The 23,397-nt window shown below is 44.2% G+C and overlaps 1 protein-coding gene and 1 pseudogene across 1 annotated transcript in view; both read right to left on the bottom strand.

The window, feature by feature from the left end:
* The window catches only part of LOC124606151 (cytochrome P450 4C1-like), a 179,288-nt gene that overhangs the window by 98,433 nt on the left and 57,458 nt on the right, over window positions 1-23,397 (bottom strand). The gene's annotated exons all lie outside the window — the stretch shown is intronic.
* On the bottom strand, window positions 10,200-10,317 carry LOC124608064 (annotated as a pseudogene).

Raw genomic sequence — 23,397 nt, 5'->3', positions numbered from 1 at the left:
TAATAGTCGTGATTCATAAATTATTATGATGCAGCTGTTCCAGTTCTCATCATCTGAAACGTATGGCAACCGCCGAATAGCAAAGATTTTTTTAATGAGGCATCTTCCTTGACACCAGCTCGCGACGCTTCTAGAAGATCCCATCCCCACAGCAGAAATGGCCATCCTGCAACGCTGGGGTCAGCGTCGCGGTTAATACAAACACGACACCAATGCAACAGATGACGAAGAATGTAGCCCATGAATAGGTGTAGACGAGGAATTTCTCCAGCAATTGATGTCAAGTAGCTCATAATTGGATTATCATGATGATAAGAGCAAACTTAAGACGGTGAAAATGTATCACTCTTTTTTTGTCTCCACTCTCTGAGGGAGTATTACATGGATTATATGTATCTTTGTTGCACAAATAAATCGTTGGACGATATGTAAAACTACCAACTGCAACAGAGAAATCAAGACAAATTATAGAAATTGAGGGCTGTGTATTGTCAGTCCTTTCTAAATAGCATTTGCACGTACATGTCGTATTCGGACTGACGCGTCGCTGGAAGAAGGTTTTGTACTGTGCTGCTAAATAAAACTAATGATATTCTTAATATGTAACAGCTAAATGCTAACACTATTTCAATCGATCAACGACTACAAACATTTCAATAAAAGTCTTGATGTCTTTAATTTTACACATAATAATTTAAGTAACCAAGGAAAAGAAATTCAGATGTACAGCATTCGTTTGGCATTATACGTTCTCTTTCCAATTATGAGTTGATGATACATCTGAACAATTAAAACTTCAGAAAAAGGCATTAAAATAAAAATTATGATATAAAAATAGTGATAACCAGCAGAAGTTGTGGGGGTTTGGTTCTGGAAGTACTCACCTCGTCACTGACTTCCTTTTCAGGTAAGAGAAAATTTCCTTCTGAATCTGTCATAACATCTAAGAAACTCTTTCTCGCTCTACCTTGTGCAATATTTCTCTTTTTCAGGGCGTCAATTGCTTTCTTTACTGTGCGGTTGACAATACTTGTCTGCCGTCTGAGTTCTTTTCCATCGGGCAGCATTGAAAGGATCCACTCATTATGGAGCCATGGTTGGTAGATCCTCTTCTATAGTAACAAAAAACTTATTTTGTAAAATTTCTGATCAGGTTAGAGATAATCATTTTATTAATTGTTTTTCTGTAATGCAGATATCTCATATGATAAGGACAACAGTTGCACTATATTCAACACAAAACACTGTCTTAAAATATGTCAGATAACGTTATGTGTATAAAAATTAATAAGATATAAATAAATTTCATGCATTATATTCCGAGAGGATGTTCGGAAATAATAAATACTAAAAAAATAGTCAGTGAGGAAAACTCTACATGATAGGAGTGTGAATCGTGAGGAATATCGCCAGAAATATAGTATCTTAAATGTGTGATCTGAGGACCCCAAAATAAAAAGATAAATTAGAATCAATACAAAACTGATATCGAAGAAAAATATTAATAACCAATATTGCTCATAAAGTAAGGAATAAAATATCATAATATATGGAATGGTAATAGTGCGTCTGGCGTGTCTGTAAAGAAACAAGCTGTTGACTTTTGAATAGTCGTATTATGAAAAGAAAGTTCGAAAATTAGTGTAATTATCTGCATATTATCTTTTTAGTTGAAGCAACTACAAATATATCGACAGTAAGTGAAAGATACAAAACAGAACGTTTCTTAAAAACGTTTTCGTGTTGGAAACCAAATCATCGAGAAAGACACTATAGTCATTATAGGTACTTGCTGCAAATTATCTCCTGATCAAACGTATGATTTCGATTTTGTCCTTGACAGTGTCATTCTGCTGGTTCAGCTTCAAGGCATCGAATGAAATAGTTGATGATTAGCGTTTTTCTAATCCAGTTGACACAATACAGCTTTCTGCGTATTGTATGTTTGATATGTACAATGTTGACTTGAATACCCTCTTTCAAATTCTGAAGATGGCAGGGGTAAAATACAGGGAGCGAAAGGCTATTTACAATTTGTACAGAAACAAGATTGCAGTTATAAGAGTGGAGGGGCATGAAAGGGAAGCAGTGGTTCGGAAAGGAGTGAGACACGGTTGCAGCCTATCCCCGATGTTATTCAATCCGTATATTGAGCAAGCAGTAAAGAAAACAAAAGGAAAACTCGGGGTAGGTATTAAAACCGATGTAGAAGAAATAAAAACTTTGAGGTTCGCCGATGACATTGTATTTCTATCAGAGACAGCAAAGTACTTGGAAGAGCAGTTCAACGGAATCGACAGTGTCTTGAAAAGAGGATATAACATGAACATCAACAAAATAAAAACGAGGATAATGGAATGTAGTCGAATTAAGTCGGGTGTTGCTGAGGGAATTAGATTAGGAAATGAGACACTTAAAGTACTAAATGAGTTTTGCTATTTGGGGAGCAAAATAACTGATGATGGTCGAAGTAGAGACGATATAAAATATAGGCTGAAATGGCAAGGAAAGTATTTCTGAAGAAGAGAAATTTGTTAACATCGAGAATAGATTTAAGTGTCAGGAAGTTGTTTCTGAAAGTATTTGTATGGAATGTAGTCATGTATGGAAGTGAAACATGGACGATAAATAGTTTAGACAAGAAGAGAATAGAAGCTTTCGAAATGTGTTGCTACAGAAGGATGCTGAAGATTAGATGGGTAGGTCACTTAGAATTGGGGAGAAGAGAAATTTGTGGCACAATTTGACTAGAAGAAGGGATCGGTTGGTTCAAATGGCTCTGAGGACTATGGTACTTAACATCTAGGGTTATCAGTCCCCTAGAACTTAGAACTACTCAAGCCTAACTAACCTAAGGACATCACACAACACCCAGTCATCACGAGGCAGAGAAAATCCCTGAGCCCGCCGGGAATCGAACCCGGGAACCCGGGCGTGGGAAGCAAGAACGCTACAGCACGACCACTAGCTGCGGACTGGGATCGGTTGGTAGGACATGTTATGAGGCATCATGGGATCACCAATTATATATCGGAGGGAAGCGTGGAGGGTAAAAATCGTAGATGGAGATCAAGAGAAGGATGTAGGTTGTAGTAGATACTGGGAGATGAAGCAGCATGCACAGGATAGAGTAGCATGGAGAGCTGCATTAAATCAGTCTCTGGACTGAAGACCACAACAACAACAACATGTACGTATTATACACGGTCAACCAGAACTCCCCGCGCCCGGGTTCCCGGGTACGATTCTCAGCGGGGTCAGGGATTTTCTCTGCCTCGTGATGAGTGGGTGTTGTGTGATGTCCTTAGGTTAGTTAGGTTTAAGTAGTTCTAAGTTCTAGGGGACTCATAACCATAGATGTTAAGTCCAATAGTGCTCAGAGCCATTTGAACCAACCAGAACGCCATCAATAATTCGTCAATGAGCCAAAATAAGGAAGTCGGGAGCAAGCGTCGTCCGCTCGCTTAAGGACTGGTAGCAACGGATATCGCATACAACCAGGTCGGCAAATTCCCAGTCTACTCTGGAAGCTTAAATTCTATGGTACCTCGAAGACCGCCTGTACGGACTGGAGGCAATAACACCCGGTCTGGAATTCTGCAAGTCACGGCTCCTTCACACCTTAGTATAGCTAAGCGTTGTTTTCTTTTTAGGCACTTGCAAAGCCATGTCTTGTATTATGTGAAATTAGACCTGTTATATCAACACGCCTACAAGTGTTTGTGTGTACGATCATCAGTCAGTGTAACTGACCGCAGTTTGTTTCCAGGCCATATTCCGTACAAGTGTAAGAGTATTCTCTGTTATAAATCGAATGACCGAAATTAAATTTGTAACATAATCTGTCGGAGGCAAAGCCCCCTTCGTAGAAGAGTATGCATGAATTATTACATCAGCAGAATCTGATATTTCGCTCCAAAGTAACAAGTAATTTTAAGGAGTATTAAGTTTGCATATGTAGTCGCTTTTATGATTAGTTGAGATTTTCTACGTCTTAGGCATACTTGTCTGTAGCCTTATTTGCGCATATTACTGTTCCCTTTCGATGTGCGTCGGCAGGGATGCTTTGGCAGCAGACGACGCGTTCCTGTTCCCTGGGCTCGGAGCAGAGATGTCTTTGCTTTCTGCTTCTGGGTTGGCCGGCAGTCTGGTGCCTCTACCAGCCGCTTCGTGGTGGCTCAAGTTAAGTAAAATTTATCGTCTGATGCGTGCTATGTCAGAGTGTCGCCGATTAATCGGGAACCTATTTTGAAACGTGCTCTGCAACACCGAAGTTTCTCCTCGCTATAACTGCTATTTAACTACTCGTTTAAACCTTGCACCCTTATTGCTACTTCTGAGCGCGTTGAGTTTAGGACATTTAACTAATCAATATAAACAGTTGAGCCTTTCCTTCATTCACAGTCATTGGCTAACCCCACTCATTGCGAAACTTGCCTTCTTGTTCCTTGTTGGCTGTGATGGCCGTCTACTTTATTTCTCAGCTTACCTTGAGTTTTGGGCAACTCTATCTTCATTAAAGGTCCTTGTCAACGTTTCCGCTGTTTTGTACCAGTTGGGAGTCATATTTGTATTGCATGTCCTCCCAGCTTATCTTGTATTTTGGGCAACTGCATTAATTTAAGGGTCATTGTCAACATTTCTGTTGGTGTGCACATGTTGAGAGTCAAATTTAAATTGTATCCCTTCCCAGCTTTGTCTGTATTTTGGGGGATTGTGCATTTTATTGCTTAAGATTTGTTTTAAATTAAGGCTTGTACATTGTTAAGAGCTCTCCAACGGCCACAACCAGTGGTGTGACTGGTTACACTTTCTTCACTGGAGCGCCGAAGAAACTGGTATGGACACGCGTATTCAAATACAGCGATATGTAAACAGGCAGAACACGGCGCTGCAGTCGGCAACGCCTATGGGATGGATCTGAGCACTATGGGACTTAACATCTATGGTCATCAGTCCCCTAGAACTTCGAAACTACTTAAATCTAACTAACAGCACACAACACCCAGTCATCCCTGACCCCGCCGGGAATCGAACCCGGGAACTCGGGCGCGGGAAGCGAGAACGCTTCCGCACGACCGCGAGCTGCTGTCGGAAGCGCCTATATAAGACAAGTGTCTGGTGCAGTTGTTAGATCGGTTACTGCTGCTACAATGGCAGGTTATCAAGATTTAAGTGAGGTTGAACATATTATTATAGTCGGTGCTCAAGCGATGGGACACAGCATCCCCGAGATAGTAATAAAGTGGAGATTTTTCCTTTCGACCATTTTACGAGTGTAGCGTGAATATCAGGAATACGGGAAAAAATAAAATCTCCGACATCGCTGCAGCCGGAAAAAGATCCTGCAAGAACGGGCCCAACGATGACTGAAGAGAATCTTTCAACGTGACAGAAGTGCAATCGTTCCGAAAATTTCTGCAGATTTCAACTATTACAAGTGTCAGCATGGGAAATTGGACTGTTGATGACTGGAAACCTATTGCGTGGTCGGACGAGTCTCGTTTCAAATTGTATCAGCGAATGTACGTGTACAGACACAGAGACAGCCTCATGACTCCATGGAACCTGCATGTCAACCAGGGACTGTTCAAGCTGGTGGAGCCTCTGTAATGGTGTGAGACGTGTGCAGTTCGAGTGATGTGGGACCCCTGATATGTCTAGATACGACTCTGATCGGTTACAAGTACGACAGCATCCTCTCTGGTCACTTGCATCCATTCATGTCCATTGTGCATTCCGACGGACGTGGGAAATTCCAGCAGCACAATACGACACCCCAAAGTCCAGAATTGCTACAGAGTGGCTCCAGGAACACTCTTCTGAGTTTAAACACTTCCGCTGGCCTCCAAATACATGAATGTTATTGAGCATATCTGGGATGGCTTGCAACGTGCTGTTTAGAAGAGATCTCCATCCGCTCGTAGTCTTACGGATTTATGGACAGTCTCGCACGATTCATGGTGCTTGTTCGCTGGGGTCCTACACGATATTAGGCAGGTGTACCAGTTTCTTTTGCTCTTCAGTGTATATTTCGGATGGGCGTTATCCATTTGTGTAATGTGTTACCCAAGCTTGGAAACTGTTAGTACTCGTACACTCAGTGGCTGTCACTGTAAATCATTTTGCTGATCAAATGGTTTGTTGAAGCTACTTCCAGCCGCGCCTAGTTGTTGTGACTTCTCTCTTGTTTTGGGAACTGTATACGTCCAGTTTCAATCCCTGCTCTTAATGGTATAAATTGTTAAAATTTGTTTTTAATGAATTGAGACTGGTGAAGTTTTTTTAAAGATTGTGATTCTTTTAAGAAGATTTTCTTTAAATTTTAGTTAGAAGCAACAAATTGTATCCCATGAAACAGCAAATGATGAAATATGTGGGTCCACCTTTCCTTAAAGTTATCCCTACCCTAGTTGTGAGATATCAACAGTGGTGGTGGGAATTTGACTCCTTCTGCATTTATGACTTTGTTTTGTTTAAATTTTCCAAACCAAGTGCCAGTGGAGGCGATAGTCCACCTTCCGTGTTTCTAGTGATTGCAACTGTAAGGGCGCTACCTTACATCAAGCTGTTATGACACTTTATTGTCTCAGCTGGCACTCAGCTTCTTTGGTAAATTCATGTGGCTTCTGTAATGGTAAAAGAAAACTGGGGCGGAACTAGAGCCTTATTTCAAGTTATGTGTGCCTATTTTTAGATGCAATTGTATGCTGTTAACGTTGCTGCTGTTCAGTTTTATAGCTTTAAAACCTAATTATATTCTACCCATATGAAATTTGTGCTATAGACTCTAGCATTAAAATAATACATGATGCTGTTTCTTATTTGCGTCTCTGAACCACTATGCGTTACTGGAGTTTTTAAAATAACTTTTAATACATAGCCTGTCTCTTTTTCGGCTCATTTAAGAAATTCTTGGATATTGTTCCTTACTGGCGCCTCTGTAACATTTTGATTTCGGGTGCATTACTGTACAGTAATTGTATTATTTTATTAAACGGACTCCGGTTACAGGTTTGTTCTTGATGTAAGTTAATTGCACTCAAAGTTATTTCACTACCGAATCTAGCCTCAGTTGTTTGCCACCACCGGATCTCCGCATCCTACTTCATTTCAGTGACTCATACTCTCCTACCACTGAAACGGTATAGGATGCAACGGCCTGGGAGTGGTAAACGACTGAGCCCAGATTCTGCTCAAACATTAAACAGTTTTATTACAGTACAACAACTTTACATCAAGCACACACTGGTAACCTGAACACACTTATTACTGCATGGTAGTGTACACAAAATCAAAATATTACGAAGGTCCCAGTAAGGAACAATATTAGCCAGAAGAGGGAATTTTCGTCCCATGTGCAGGCTGTCACTAACATTACAATACAAATAGCTGCGTCTGGTATGGTTCTGTGGCAGAGAAGCAATGACAGCTGACGAATGGTGTCACATTGTTTTCAGTGATGAATTATGCTTTTGCACTACCTTTGATGACCATGATATTCATTGTCGGCAAGTATGGCGGATCCCTGTAGAGAGGTCTCATTCATCCAATGTTTGGAGAAGCAGAGTGGTCTTAACTACTGTTGTCATCATTCTGGGATCAAACGCTTCTGACGTCTGGTACAATAGATGATGATACAATGGTATGTGGCTGACATCCTATGTCCTTATAAGTGCTACCGCGCTCGCACCAATATTGTAGTGCCGTTGTTCAACATGACAATGCACGTCCATCCACGGTTCATGTGTCTATGAACTTTGTGGATTATGTAGAAGTGCTGTCTGGTCAGCAAGATCCAGAGGTCCCTGTGACAATACTCAGGATATCAATGGTCAAGTACACTTGCAGGACAGCTTGCATCAGGAGAGGATACAACCGAATCAGTGTATACATCCAAAGAAAGAGCACAACGTCATACTGATAAGTGGGCTCATTCATCCTAGTTCTTTGTAAATTAGACTCGATATTGTAATCACTGAAATAACGTTATATCCCGTCCCAGTCCAAATAGTTTCATTTCGTTTCTTCCTCTTAAATGCTTCACTTCTTTTGTCGGGAAGAGTACATATACTCACTGAAAATACATAACAGAACATCCAGACATGCAACAGAAAAACTAAATTCACCAGAAAAGTTGTATTAAGAAGGCGAGCTCATTGCAACGCGAAACATGATTCTAGACCGAATATTTTATAGGTTCTTATTTACATTAGGTTACAAAAGTAACAACAGATCACTCACTTAATAATGTTGAGGTGAGCAAAGATGAATGCCTTCAAGTTCTCAAGCAACAAATGAAGTGTCTCTAAGGTCAGTCAAGAAACAGAAAACCTGAGAGACAAATTCAAACAGATCCTTTTCAAATAATTATATAAACTCTTTTACCATTGTATTTACTACTTTATTTCAGACAAAGAAACTACCAAATTTTTGTACTGCTGTGAACCACACTTGACCGACCGGTGTGGCCGTGCGGTTCTAGGCGCTTCAGTCTGGAACCGCGTGACCGCTACGGTCGCAGGTTCGAATCCTGCCTCGGGCATGGATGTGTGTGATGTCCATAGGTTAGTTAGGTTTAAGTAGTTCTAAGTTCAAGGGGACTGATGACCATAGATGTCCCATAGTGCTCATAGCCATTTTTTTTAACCACACTTGGATCTAAATTTTTAACGACCAATGAGGATGTTTCTTTTTAGGGGCAACCAAGTGGTGGAGGAGACTGGGTTGTCTGCGACAGAAGCAGGCAGAAAGTTGCCAGACATGGAGGCTCACCCCTCTTTGTGGTAGAGATACGTGATGGCAGTTGCCGCGGTCCGCTGGAGAAGGATGGAGTTCCTAATTCATCTCGATGCTGCTATCGCAGACCAACCGCTAAAGTTTTGGAGACGCCGTCCAGAATTAAGGACTAATTCAGCTCATAAATCCTAGCTGAAAAGATAGTTGAAACAGTGGTTTATTATTTCCATAAGTCATTGTAAATTACTGATTCTGTCTCACTGTAAGCCTTCTTCCAGAAAATTTAGCATGGAATAATATCAGAGCAGGCAGGAAGGTACTTAGCAACATCTCACAAAAATCTGTGCATTCCCAAAGCATCGGCTGCACACCCACCAGCGTAGTGCCGCGAAAAGGTCATGAAGAAGGCGCTGACCAGCTCGCCAATGGAAAGAGTGGCCAGCGACACGCCTGCGCCTCCAGGAAGACAGGAGTTCAGCGCCTCCTGTCAACTCTGATTTAACCAGCTGCCATCGCTGGTCGGCCTAGTTCGGTCACAGTCATCGACAGCATCAGTACTATCAGGAATACGGCACTTAGGCTGCATTCTGCGAGTAGTAGTAGTGTACAGTAATGGCTTGTAGGATGCACAAGCAGCACCTCAAATTAAGTTGTATTTATTTTCTTTTTAGAAATAGAGAGTTACATCAATCTTCAAGTGGTTTGTACCATGAATTGGATTCCTCCCACCGGCCATCGCAACTTCTGTCCTTCCTTGTTTGTGCCGGTTCTCACTCCCACGGGGTAGCCGACACAACAGAATCAGAGCCGTGGAGACATCGCAAGCAAGTGTATTTGCTGATCATGTACTTCCTGATTACACGGAACTGTGACCTGTCTAATACCAAACGATAGACAACAGACGAGAGACGCCTCTTGGTGTTGTTGGTCAAAGCGCTTGAGCACAGGTTAGTGTGAAGCAGTTGCATGAGTGTAGCATGTTTTTCATTGCAGTATGCCAGTTTCACCGAATGTGAAGAAGAGCAGGAGACACTGATGAAACTGAAAGTGTTGAGGTTGTACCCCGACATGTTGCCAGAGGCAAAGAGTTTTCTTCTCAGCATATACGACCCCAGCACAGTGGGATCCAGGTTGCCGACTTTCAACAGGGAACGCTCTTTTCTGTCAGCAATAACTTTTGCCGTGATTATGTCACAATATATATTGATTCAAAAGCATAGCTAAAACGATAACCGATTAACAAAAAACTAAACTCCTCCCGAACAGGCCCTGAAGACCCAACGGTACCGACCGGCCGCCGTGTCATCCTCAGACCATTGGCGTCATTGGATGCGGACATGGAGGGGCATGTGGTCGGCACACCGCTCTCCCAGCCGTATGTCAGTTTACGAGACCGGAGACGCTACTTCCCAATCAAGTAGCTCCTCAGTTTGCCTCACAAGCGCTGAGTGCGCCCCACTTACCAACAGCGCTCGACAGACCGGATGGTCACCCATCCAAGTGCTAGCCCAGCCCGACAGCGGTTAACTTCGGTGATCTGATGGGAACCGGTGTTACCTCTGCGGCAAGGCCGTTGGCCGATAACCGATACCCAAAAAAAATTGCGACGTGAAGGAAAAGACATTGCTTGTGACAACTAGTGCTTGGTACTTTGTAGGTGGCGATATAAATTTTCTAGGCATTTCATTATACTGAATCCACTGCCCATACCATCTGCTGATATAATGCAGCCATGTCCGTTATACAAATGATTCACCTTTCTCAAAGTCCAAAAGATGGCAATGAACAGCACGTGCACGTTTATGGCTAAGTTGTGTGGCGACCTTCGCCTGAAAAGCTGCACACTAGACACGTGCAATAGTCATCATGCGCTCACATTATTCTTCATCAGTACGACTAGTTTCCCTCTGGGCCAAAAATGAGCTTGCACCAGGATGGAGTAAACAGCATATTCCATGGGCACGAAAATAAGAGAGTACCAGTTTGCAGTATGTCAAGGTGTTCATGGAGTAAAATTTTCTCTTACCATCAATACATATACATGGTGCACACACATTAGTGTGATGGTTGTTTTTTCTCTGCGCCGAACAGTCCACAAACACATCACAAACTTTACGACCAGTTGTTTTCTGCGTAGGTCTACTTCGCCATGGAGTGAATGACGCCAGGCATTATATACTAACCGTTCGGCGTCCATATGTGGACACTTCGACAGCTGACCTGCTGCCCAGGGGAAATAAGCATTAACAGCTTCCTCTTGCCACACATTCCTTAAGGTACGAACGAGCCTAAAAACGTAATACTCCTAACGATATAATTATTATACCGCAAATGAAGTAAGTACTGATGTCCACTGTCATCTGTCACCAACAGAAATATCTCACTTAAACACGTTACACCACGAATACACTGGCAGAAACTGAAAGTGTTCATTTTGAGCGGAATAATGTCAATAGTAAAGCTTGTAAACTCTTTTAGTTTGACAATAATTGACCAGTATTACATTTGTGTATTTATATCAAACGTTTTTTAACTTGGTACAAAGAGGAAAAATTAAGAATCAGTAAAAATGTGTGAAACAGAACAAACTATTACAGTTGCCCTTATTTTCGTTTTCATAGGTTTCATGAGTTAATTTGCAAGTGCTTCGTCTTGTTTACTACAATTATGATAGCTGATGTATTTTCAACTCCATGGTTTTTCAGCTCGTGTGTCTGTGTACATATTAGGCAAATATAGTACTTATTCATTTAACTGCTAATAATGGCGCATGATGTCATTTATGCACTGATTCTGGCACACATCTAATTAAGTGTATTGGTTGAAAACAGCCTTCATGGTCTAAATTGAGAAATCGCCTGATGTCATTAAACTTTCTAATTTTTGAAACAAGCTACTGGTGTATTCTGTGATCTTAAACACAATTTTTAAACAATGATAAAATCCTGGCGAATTAATGATTTTCATCTTTAACAAATTAATATTACCTTGGGAAGACAATGTAACAAAACTGATATTAAATCTTCCTGGCAGATTAAAACTGTGTGCCGAACTGAGACTTGAACTCGGGACCTTTTCCTTTCGAGGGCAAGTGCTATGCCAAGAAGTTTGAAATCAGCGCACACTCTGCTGCAAAGTGAAAATTTCATTCTGGAAACATTCCCCAGGCAGTGGCAAAGCCAAGTCTCTGCAATATCCTTTCTTCCAGGAGTGCTAGATCTGCAAGGTTCGCAGGAGAGCTTCTGTGAAGTTTGGAAGATAAGAGACGAGGTGCTAGTGGAATTAAAGCTGTGAGAATGAGTCGTGAGTCGTGCTTGGGTAGCTCAGTTGGTAGCAGTCTGCCTTCGGCAGGGCAGCAGTGCGGCCCGCGATCGGCCGTCCACGTCGCGGCGAGTGCGGAGTGTTGTTTACTTTCTCGTCACCGTGCTTCTCAGTCGAACAAGCTATAATTGCCAACTCTCACAGGCTAAAATGTCTCTAAGCACTATGAGACTTAAAATCAGAGGTAATCAGTCCCCTATATTCAGAACTACGTAAACTTAACTAACCTAAGGACATCATTCGCATCCATGCCCGAGGCAGGATTCGAACCTGCGACCGTAGCAGTCGCGTGGTTCCGGACAGAAGCGCCTAGAACAGCTCGACCACAGCTGCCGGCACTCACACAGGAAGAACGCTCTTAAGTTCACCTTCTCAAATGAATACGCACGACCCAAAGCACTGACCGTCGAATGCTTCCTACGCGAAAATGGGAAGATCCCCCGTGACGATCTCATTGGCATACACCTATCAATCATTAGCAGCGTTGCTTATGTTAAGATGACTTCCGGCGCTACCTGTAACGAGATTATTCAACGGGCGCGACATGGACTAAAATTTCGACACTCCGACGGCAACGTCGGGCCTGTGAATGTCGACCATGCAGGACTTGGCCTTCGAACGATCCGTGTATTCACACTGCCTTTCGAGGTGAATGAAGATGAAGTCAGTCGGCCGAAGTGGCCGTGCGGTTAAAGGCGCTGCAGTCTGGAACCGCAAGACCGCTACGGTCGCAGGTTCGAATCCTGCCTCGGGCATGGATGTTTGTGATGTCCTTAGGTTAGTTAGGTTTAACTAGTTCTAAGTTCTAGGGGACTAATGACCTCAGCAGTTGAGTCCCATAGTGCTCAGAGCCATTTGAACCATTTTTTTTAAGATGAAGTCATCGCGACGCAAAGACCGTACATAAAAAGTCCAGAGTCACGTAGCCGAGATATGGGCACAGTTTACGACGTAGCCGGTGCTTAATGGTGTGAGACAAGTCCGAATAGATCTCAAACGGCACGTCCCGTCGTACATTTCTATCGGCGGCTGTCATACGGTGGTCATTTCCGACGGACAACCTCGAACATGTTCTGATTGTGGCAAAGATGGGTACGTCAGTAATGAATACTTGCAACGCCGCATCACACAACTACGCACAAGCGCCCTTCCAATCACCTATGCGGCCACACTGCACGTCCAGCCCTCACAAGACGCGGTTCACGAGAGTCTCTCTGGACAGATATACCCGGAGGCGTCCCAGCACCTTGTCACTTGCAATGCCACCCGCGAACGTGTCTTACAGCCGGACACACCCACGGCAGAAGATCACAAGGATACCAGTGAGAGTGTTATGGAGACTGAAGACCGCATCATAGCAGCCGCGGCTTTTGCACCGGAACGATGTGAATCTCTCCCTTCGTCAGACACCGAAACACATTGCCTAAAGCAAAAGTCGCCCAAACTAAGAAAAAAACGCCGCAAGACAACAGAATCGACCATTGAGTCCCCTCCGCAGGACCAAGAGATGGCACATAGCTCTAACGAAGTACACGATAACTCTTTCTCCTCTGCCACGGAGACGCGTCATCCACAAGACGGTGAGCCGCCCAACAAAGATACTGAGTAAGCCCCGCGCCCAGAAGCCATGGAACATAGCACGCCCATCGTCAGCGACGCAAATGCGCCGACTCAGCTAGCGCTGCCACTTGTCTCCAATGTTAAAACTGACGGACATTTTTCATGGGTGGATGACATGGATCTCCCACCTGCACCTGAAGCGGAAATGAGATCTGTTCCTCGGTTAGACCAACTCTAAAATGGGGGATGTTTCTACGACGACTCCTGCGACTTCTATTGACTTCCAGAATTCCACCACGACAATCTTCATCAGCTACGAAACTATTTACAGCACTGATCTCCCATCAGGCATACCGAATAGCTACTACAAATACTAATAATATCGGCTCCCACGTTAAACTTCAACTGCCACGGACACGCTAAGAGCAGCGGACATCAACATCGCCCTGTTACAAGAACTGAGGACAGGAACTTGGTCCGGGTGATATGGATACGACACGCACGCCGCCGCCGTGGCTATGGAACGCACAGGCACAGCCATCCTCCTCCGAGAAGGGATTGCAGTTTCCGATGTCGCATATCTCCCAACGGCGCGAGGGGTGGCCATAACAGTTGAAGGAATCAAAATCATAAATCTCCACGCCCCATCGGGCACTGAGAAACGGAGTGATCAAAAATGGTTCAAATGGCCCTGAGCACTATGGGACTTAACATCAATGGTCATCAGTCCCCTAGAACTTAGAACTACTTAATCCTAACTAACCTAAGGACAGCACACAACACCCAGTCATCACGAGGCAGAGAAAATCCCTGACCCCGCCGGGAATCGAACCCGGGAACCCGGGCGTGGGAAGCGAGAACGCTACTGCACGACCACGAGCTGCGGACACGGAGGGATCGCTCCCAGTTCTACACAGAAGATATCACGCCTTTATTCCTCGGCAGATACGATCATCTCATTGTAAGTGGAGATTTCAACTGTGTTCTCAAGCGTACAGACCAATACCCTCATTTCACCACATGTCCGAAACTTCGCTTCCTCGTCCGCCGCCTTCGTCTCCTCGACACTTGGAGAGTGGTACACGGCGACTGCCCGGGGCATATACACATCACGAACCACTACGCCAGCCGACTCGATAGAATATAGGGAAAGGCGGGGCAAGATGGGGAAACTAACTTTAAACCCTTACAAAAGGGACAAAAATAAACAAATTCAAGTAGGTTTGATTATCATTTGTTCACTTAACCATTGAATTACAATAGCATGCAAAGAAACATGCAAACTTGCTACAACGGGTTTTCCACGCCTGTTAGATGGTTTCCTTTTGGTTTTTTATCCACCTTTGGAATAGCTAACACCATTTCAGGGCTGGTAACCTGAAAGTTAGACGAAACAGAGGCTTGATCGTCAGTTGTTAATTGTTCAGGTGTTTTACGTCTTGACAACATCTCAGGTATTTGGTCTTCCGTTTCTGTAACTTCAGATGTTTGAGCTTGCAGAATGTCTGTAGTTGAACAGGGAAGGTAATCACTTTCTTGAAACACATTTCTGTTTACAGACGAAATGCCTGTTTTCCGAAACCCGTTCACTGCTGTGGACATGTAGCTGAATGAATTAAGGTTTTGCCGAATAAACTTGCGATCTGATGCAGCGTAACAACCTTTCCAGGATGGGTGCGAAGCCACGATCTTACTTAATCTTCGTAAAATTTACTGAGAGGTTTCATAAATGCCACGTCCAATGGTTGAAGACGGTGTGAGCAGTGTGGTGGCAAACACAGCAAGACAACCCCATTTTCGCGGGCCACATCTATCAGTTCTAAATTCTTGGTGTGCGTTTTGTGGCCGTCCAATATGATAAGTATTGGTCTTTCCTTTGACGCTCCAGTAAATGCAATAAACTTCTTAAACCAAGTCAAAAATAGCTCTTTCGACACCCAACCAGTTTCTTGGACTTCTGCCCAGGCACCAGGGGGCAGGCCAGTCTCAAACGCGTGTTGCATTCGTTTTCGAGGATAAATTAACATATGTGGTACGTAGCACCCCGACGCTGAAACACAGATTTCTGTAGTCGCAGTCTGGCCTCTTTCTGCTGAAGTAACTGCTCCCACCTGTCTGCGCCATTTCAAAGCAACCACCTTTGTGTGACCTTTTGGAATGACTGCAAAACCAGTCTCATCGCAATTGAATATTCTGTCTCCCGTAAACTTGAATGTGTCTAATTGACTTTCTAACAGATCGAAAAACCGATCTACAGCAACTCGATTACACCCTATTGCTCGTGCGATTGATGTGACCTCTGCTTTTCGTATTGTTAAGGTAGGATTTCGTGGAAGAAACCCATTTAACCAATCTCTTCCAGCACATTTGGCTGCAGTATTAAATGGATGTTTGTTGTTTCGTTCAGCTAGCTGAAAAGCAAGTTCACAAAGTTCTTTAAGTGTTAGACCAAAATACTGTCCTTCCATCTGTGTTAAGTAGTCTTTAAGTTCTGCCTCTTGGTGTGGGGTGAACACAGTAGTGATTGGTCCTAACCTTTTCACAACTGTGTAGCCAGGATTAGCACGTTTCTTGGCCACATGTCGTTCAGTCGTTGTCTATGGCACGTTGAACTGTCGAGCAGCCCTGAAGGAACCCATATGACCTTCTGTAACAGCATTTACAGCGCCTTCCATTGACTCCAATGACCAATCTTGCATAGACCTTTGTCGCCAATAATACTTGCGAACCATTTGAAATAAAACACGTGGAACGTACTATTGAGTCAGATCATTCCCAGTAATCTATATTACATAGTAAATACCATATTTCCAATAGCCAGTCGTTAAAGCATAGCAAAAATACTGACTTTGCACGTTTTGTGTATTTGTATTCACCATATAGCCTAAGGCATACTTTGTAATTAATTAGGAAACGTTGGAATAACGAATACAATTCTATTTACAATTATATTCAACGTATAATGTACATGTTCAAAACCTGCAGCGAGGTAAACACATGAGACGATAAGAACGTAATGGTTGGACAAATAGTAGGGGCAAGACGGGTAAGCTCCCCATCTTGCCCCACCCCGTCTTGCCTCCTACCATGCTGTCAGGTTATGTTAGTCCTACATGAACACTATTTAATGAACATTGACTACTGACACAGCAGTTTACTGTTAATAAGACGTACTATTCAGTGCTATATATACAGTCTGGACAAATGATCACGAAACACATATTTTAGGACCTCGAAAGATGTAAAGCATTGTAAATCAGTTTAACACTTGTACCTACCTTGCAAAGCTCACAGAAACCGCCGAGAAACTAAGGTTCAGCAATGTCAACACACTGCGACCTGTGTATTGATGATGTTGACGTAGCTATCCACAGATGGCAGCACTCTAACTGTAGCTTATAGCCCTTCCCCGTCTTACCCCACCTCCCCGTTTTGCCACGGCTTCCCCTACATCTCTAACGCTCTAAAATCCGTTCTCCTCGACGCGGAACGTTGGCCGTCTGCCTTTTCGCATCATGACATCTACATCTGTGCCATGAACCTACTTACGCAATCTATATGGCGCAGTGCAGGACCTTGGAAACTCAACGTCACGCTACTGCGAGACCCTTATGTCGACAACACGTCACCGACACGTGGCGCACTTGTGTTCAACGCACCATGCGTTACGAGACCACACTGCAGTGGTGGATACTGTGCTCCAAACCGGCCATCCGACACAGGCTGACACACTATGGCAGAGCCAAAGCCAGGTGGAATCGTAACACAACAGATTTCTATTATAGCGCTCTATGAGAGCTCATGGATCATCCTCCATCCCCGGATCGTCTAAAAGAAACTCAACCCTTCAAGGTAAAGATTTTAACCTTGACCAGGTGCCGTCTAGTGGGAGCCATTGTACGAGCACGCAGCCAGATAGGATGAACAGTGAAGAACCTTCTGTGCATCATATTGTTCAAAATGTTCGTCAACGCCGATGGGCCTTAATGACAACTTTTGACCTACCTACGGCTGACTTCGCAAGCTACCATTGCGGATGCCTTCACAACGCACTACAGACTTTTCTATCAAGAAGTACCTTCCGGTGCAGAGGCCATTGCTGAGATTGCCTAGGAGATACATTGCACACTAAACGCCGCGGCTGCAACCCTCCTGACTGCGGAGTGACCACCGACGACGTCCATGGCACTGTGGCCAAAGGATCACTGAATCGGTCTCCCGGCCCGGATGGTTTACTTCTCGAATTTTACAGAACCTTCCAAGATTTGATGTTGCCCCACTGGAGAGATATGTACTGGGAACTTTTGTCCGGCGTGGCAATCCCGCCACCATTGTTCATGGTAGGCTTACTCGTACCATTCCGGAAACCTGTAGGAGAATCACGACTCGACAGTTATCAGCTAATCACGTTACTCAATTCCGACTTCAAGATTTTCACACGCCTTCTAACAGAGCGACTCAAACACGTCTTACGAAACATTGTTTCCCACGAACAAACATCCTAAGGCGGTGATCGTAATATACATCCAGCCATCAGTGAACATCGAGATGTGATCGCCGTGGCAACACACTCGCGACTGCCAGGCGCTTTAATCTCCATCGACTTCAAACAAGCGTTTGACCGCGTCAGTAATGCATTCCTCAACGCAGTGATGGACCGGATGGTGATTCCCTCGACGTTCACACAATTGATTATGCGGCTCCTTCGTGGGGCAGACTTACAGAACTACACGGATTGAACGCTCAGTACGGCAGGGTTTCCCTCTGTCGACGGTGCTTTATGCCATTGCGATGGAACCATTCATTTGCGGATTAGGGCGAGATTACGGCGACGCTTGACAGGTATTCCACTCCGGGATCATATGTTCCGCTGCCGAGCCTACGCGGACGACTTGGCCTCGTCGTACGTCCAGCGGCAGACGTAAAAGCTGCGATGCAGTGGATTACCCTTTACAGTGCACTATGAACGTCGCAAAATCATGCGCCATGAAGATCGGCCGCGGCCTTCCCGCAGACAGCGTAGTCCCCTTTCAACTGGTGGACACTCTTAGCTCTCTCGGTTGGTGTATACAGGAGACATTCGCCACACCTCGGCTATCAGTTTACGGGCGAAACTCCAACGCATCTTGGCCAACATACCAAATCACCTACTACGCCCGCTGAAAATAGGTGCCAGAGAGTCATATTCGTCAATACCCATCTGGCAGCCCGGATACCCCATATCTCTCAGATTCTACCCATCACTGTGACAATGGCAGCCAGACTACAAGCGGCTTTCGGGTATTTTATATGTTCTGGACACATCTTCAGAGTCCAGTATTAAACTCTCACCTTAACGAAGCGGGATGGTGGCCTCGATCTGGTTAATGTGAGAGCCAGGACTACGGCACTTTACACCAATACTATGCTCCGGTTATGGAAAAGTCAAAATGCTAGTTTTACTGGAATGTTGACCACCGAGCTCGCACCTGTTTCGGGACGCCCACCGACGTATTTGGCACACATCCCACCTCCGATGTCGCACATCGGCCGTTTCCTTTTGGAATACAGCTACACATGCACCGAGCTCCCCAGGACCAGGAAGACGCCCACCCGCGATATCTACCACCTTCTCCGAAAGTCCCCACGCCGGAACCCCGTCGAAGCACGTCACTCCCAGGTTTCATGGCCTACAATTTGGAAAAAGATCCACCAACTATCACACCACTGACACCACCGCGAGATGTACCTTCTCGTCAACGGCAAACATACTACAAGACAGAAACTGCATCTCATCGCCATGGTGGACTCACCCCTGTGCCTCAAGTGCAATGTCGAAGATACAGATTTACATCGTTTTGAGTGTAAGTTAGTAGCAGATGTCTGGACCCTCGTACAGACGACTGTGGCTCTCTGCCTCTGAGTACCACCACATCACCTTTCTCCTACCATGTTGATATATCCCGACAGGACCTGCTTTCCATCGTCTAATTGGCACGCCATCACATGGATCAGCGGCATGGCTATCAACTATCTCTTCCTGGATGACATCGTTGATCCGGTGGACTTTTGGACACGCCTCCAAGTACATAACCACACCCTTCGCCGACATCGACACTATCGGGCCACTTTCGCTAACTGTTTACAGAGTATTTTCGCCAACCCGCCTCGGAGGTCGAATCTCAACGTAACGTGGCAGCCAAGACTGGACGATCCCACGTTCGCCTTCTAATAGTCAACGACAGAATGGATGTTGTTCTGATGGGGCGCCAAAGTGGAGCAAGCCGCGGAAAGTATTCCTAATTTCTTTCACTTCTCCTTTTTCCTCCTCTTCTAAGTTTTTTTTCCTTTGCACATGTTTATCCTTTTCACGCATTGTCTGCAGCCTATTTGTTTTCTTTCTCCTGTGCTCCCCCATGAAAATAAAATTTAAAGAAGTCGGGTTGCTGCTGCTGGTGAGACTGAATACTTATTTCCCTTTAAAAAAAAAATAAATAAATAAAATAAAAGTAGGATATTGCGAAAATATAACTATTTATGTTTTCCGTTTTCAAGGAATACTGTGTTACCTTATGAAGAACGTCTTTTGTTTTCATACAGTAGAGGTTTTTATTTGCTTTTCTCATTACCTGTAACTTTTTGCTCATGTTGTAGGTGTTTGATCCTTTTGTTATCAAAATAAAAAAATAAAAATAGAAACTAAAAACATAGAAGGCAAATAAAAAAGGTGGTAGAGCACTTGCCCACGGAAAAAAAGGTGGTAGAGCACTTTCCACATAAAATATGAAAACAAAGTTGGTAGAGTACTTGCCTGCGAAAGGCAAAGGTCCCGGGTTCGAGTCTCGGTCCAGCACACAGTTTTAATCTGCCAGGAAGTTTCATATCAGCGCACACTCTACTGCAGAGCGAAAATTTCGTTCCGAAAACTGATATTTCACTACATACATGTTTATTACACACACATGTTATTCTAAACGTACATTTCTGTGTAAAGATGCGGTTTAGCAAGTTATTTACAGTTATTGCTGTTCTTACAAGCCCCATCCTTTTTTTTTATTTAGAAGTTTAAGTACTCGTTTGTATATGCCTTTTACCAGTTATTTTTGCCTGATAACCACATACATTCAAGGATATTCCGCTCCTTAATATCTAATGTTGTGACGTCTGCTTTGATGTTGAAGTTTCCCTAGTTGCGAAAACAGACATTTATGTTAACATGTTCACGTTTATTCAGTTTTTGTGTTTTAATGCTCCTTATAACGTGTCGCAATAACAGGAGTCAGCCAAACATCATTCCAGGTAATACTGGATATGTAAATATGAAAGTGTGTTATTGAACCTTGAGATGCGTTTTACAAAATTAATACCTTACACTGTTATTATAGTGTAGAACGGGTTGTTTTCGTACCATTAGCTATACTAGCATTTCTCACTCATAGCTCGCTGATTTCCTGGATATACACTCCTGGAAATGGAAAAAAGAACACATTGACACCGGTGTGTCAGACCCACCATACTTGCTCCGGACACTGCGAGAGGGCTGTACAAGCAATGATCACACGCACGGCACAGCGGACACACCAGGAACCGCGGTGTTGGCCGTCGAATGGCGCTAGCTGCGCAGCATTTGTGCACCGCCGCCGTCAGTGTCAGCCAGTTTGCCGTGGCATACGGAGCTCCATCGCAGTCTTTAACACTGGTAGCATGCCGCGACAGCGTGGACGTGAACCGTATGTGCAGTTGACGGACTTTGAGCGAGGGCGTATAGTGGGCATGCGGGAGGCCGGGTGGACGTACCGCCGAATTGCTCAACACGTGGGGCGTGAGGTCTCCACAGTACATCGATGTTGTCGCCAGTGGTCGGCGGAAGGTGCACGTGCCCGTCGACCTGGGACCGGACCGCAGCGACGCACGGATGCACGCCAAGACCGTAGGATCCTACGCAGTGCCGTAGGGGACCACACCGCCACTTCCCAGCATATTAGGGACACTGTTGCTCCTGGGGTATCGGCGAGGACCATTCGCAACCGTCTCCATGAAGCTGGGCTACGGTCCCGCACACCGTTAGGCCGTCTTCCGCTCACGCCCCAACATCGTGCAGCCCGCCTCCAGTGGTGTCGCGACAGGCGTGAATGGAGGGACGAATGGAGACGTGTCGTCTTCAGCGATGAGAGTCGCTTCTGCCTTGGTGCCAATGATGGTCGTATGCGTGTTTGGCGCCGTGCAGGTGAGCGCCACAATCAGGACTGCATACGACCGAGGCACACAGGGCCAACACCCGGCATCATGGTGTGGGGAGCGATCTCCTACACTGGCCGTACACCACTGGTGATCGTCGAGGGGACACTGAATAGTGCACGGTACATCCAAACCGTCATCGAACCCTTCGTTCTACCATTCCTACACCGGCAAGGGAACTTGCTGTTCCAACAGGAAAATTCACGTCCGCATGTATCCCGTGCCACCCAACGTGCTCTAGAAGGTGTAAGTCAACTACCCTGGCCAGCAAGATCTCCGGATCTGTCCCCCATTGAGCGTGTTTGGGACTGGATGAAGCGTCGTCTCACGCGGTCTGCACGTCCAGCACGAACGCTGGTCCAACTGAGGCGCCAGGTGGAAATGGCATGGCAAGCCGTTCCACAGGACTACATCCAGCATCTCTACGATCGTCTCCATGGGAGAATAGCAGCCTGCATTGCTGCGAAACTGTACTAGTGCCGACATAGTGCATGCTCTGTTGCCGGTGTCTATGTGCCTGTGGTTCTGTCAGTGTGATCATGTGATGTATCTGACCCCAGGAATGTGTCAATAAAGTTTCCCCTTCCTGGGACAATGAATTCACGGTGTTCTTATTTCAATTTCCAGGAGTGTATATAACCCTGGGACTAATTAAAAGAGCCATTCCATAAAAAATACAGAATTGTAAAGAACGTTACTGGTACCATTATGTCGAAGTATAGAAACTCTTTGCCAAATGCTGCCAGGGGGCAATGTAACGTTCCCTGGCAAACTCACGCTATTAATGAACAAGAGTTTATTTGTACCATATACGCCGCTCTGAGCAAGTTGTATATACCGTAATTATTGAACAAAAAATATTATTGAATTTTGCGTAAAAGACATTTGTTATTACCGTAATATTTTTTGTAGTAATATTCTCTCTGTATTTAGGATAGTAATTTTTCTATATTTACTATGTGATTGTGAAATGTGTCAGTATCTGCGATAACAGAGATGTGAAATTTAGCCAGAGGAGAATAATATTGTCAAATTACAAAGAAATGTTAATAGTCAGCAGTAGTATAAAAGAACCATGTACAGCGTATTCTTTGTGTAGAGCTGAATGCGAGAGGAAGCTGTGTTGAAGCGATTTATGAATGTGTAGACTTCTTTTGTCTCTGTCTAGATTTAGCCGCCATTAGAGCAGAAGTTACAAATTAATGTGAGTTGAATTATTGTTTGATCTAAATATATCAGAATTTATCAAAAGTGTGTATTATTAATATAAATTAGCTTGCCCATGTCATCTATAAAATTTCTTTAAAGAATTTTCAGCATTTTTAGCGGTGTTGCTGGGCTGTGCCGCGACCGATCGATTTGCAGCGGCGGCACATTTAAAAAATTGTTCCGCTAAAGGAAAATCAACCAAACCCGTAAATCGGGAACAGATAGATAAAAATTAACAGTGAATTAAGAAATTGTTCTTCTTTTACAGTGATCCTGAGACTGATGAATTTTAAACTAATTATACGTTTGTGCATTCGTAGGCGGATAGTTAATGTTAGTTAACATTGAAAT

The sequence above is a fragment of the Schistocerca americana genome, chromosome 3 (genome assembly GCF_021461395.2).
Source record: "Schistocerca americana isolate TAMUIC-IGC-003095 chromosome 3, iqSchAmer2.1, whole genome shotgun sequence".
NCBI classification, from domain to species: domain Eukaryota; kingdom Metazoa; phylum Arthropoda; class Insecta; order Orthoptera; family Acrididae; genus Schistocerca; species Schistocerca americana.
The sequence above is the reverse complement of the archived record's forward strand: the minus strand, read 5'-3'. Positions and strand labels throughout refer to the sequence as shown.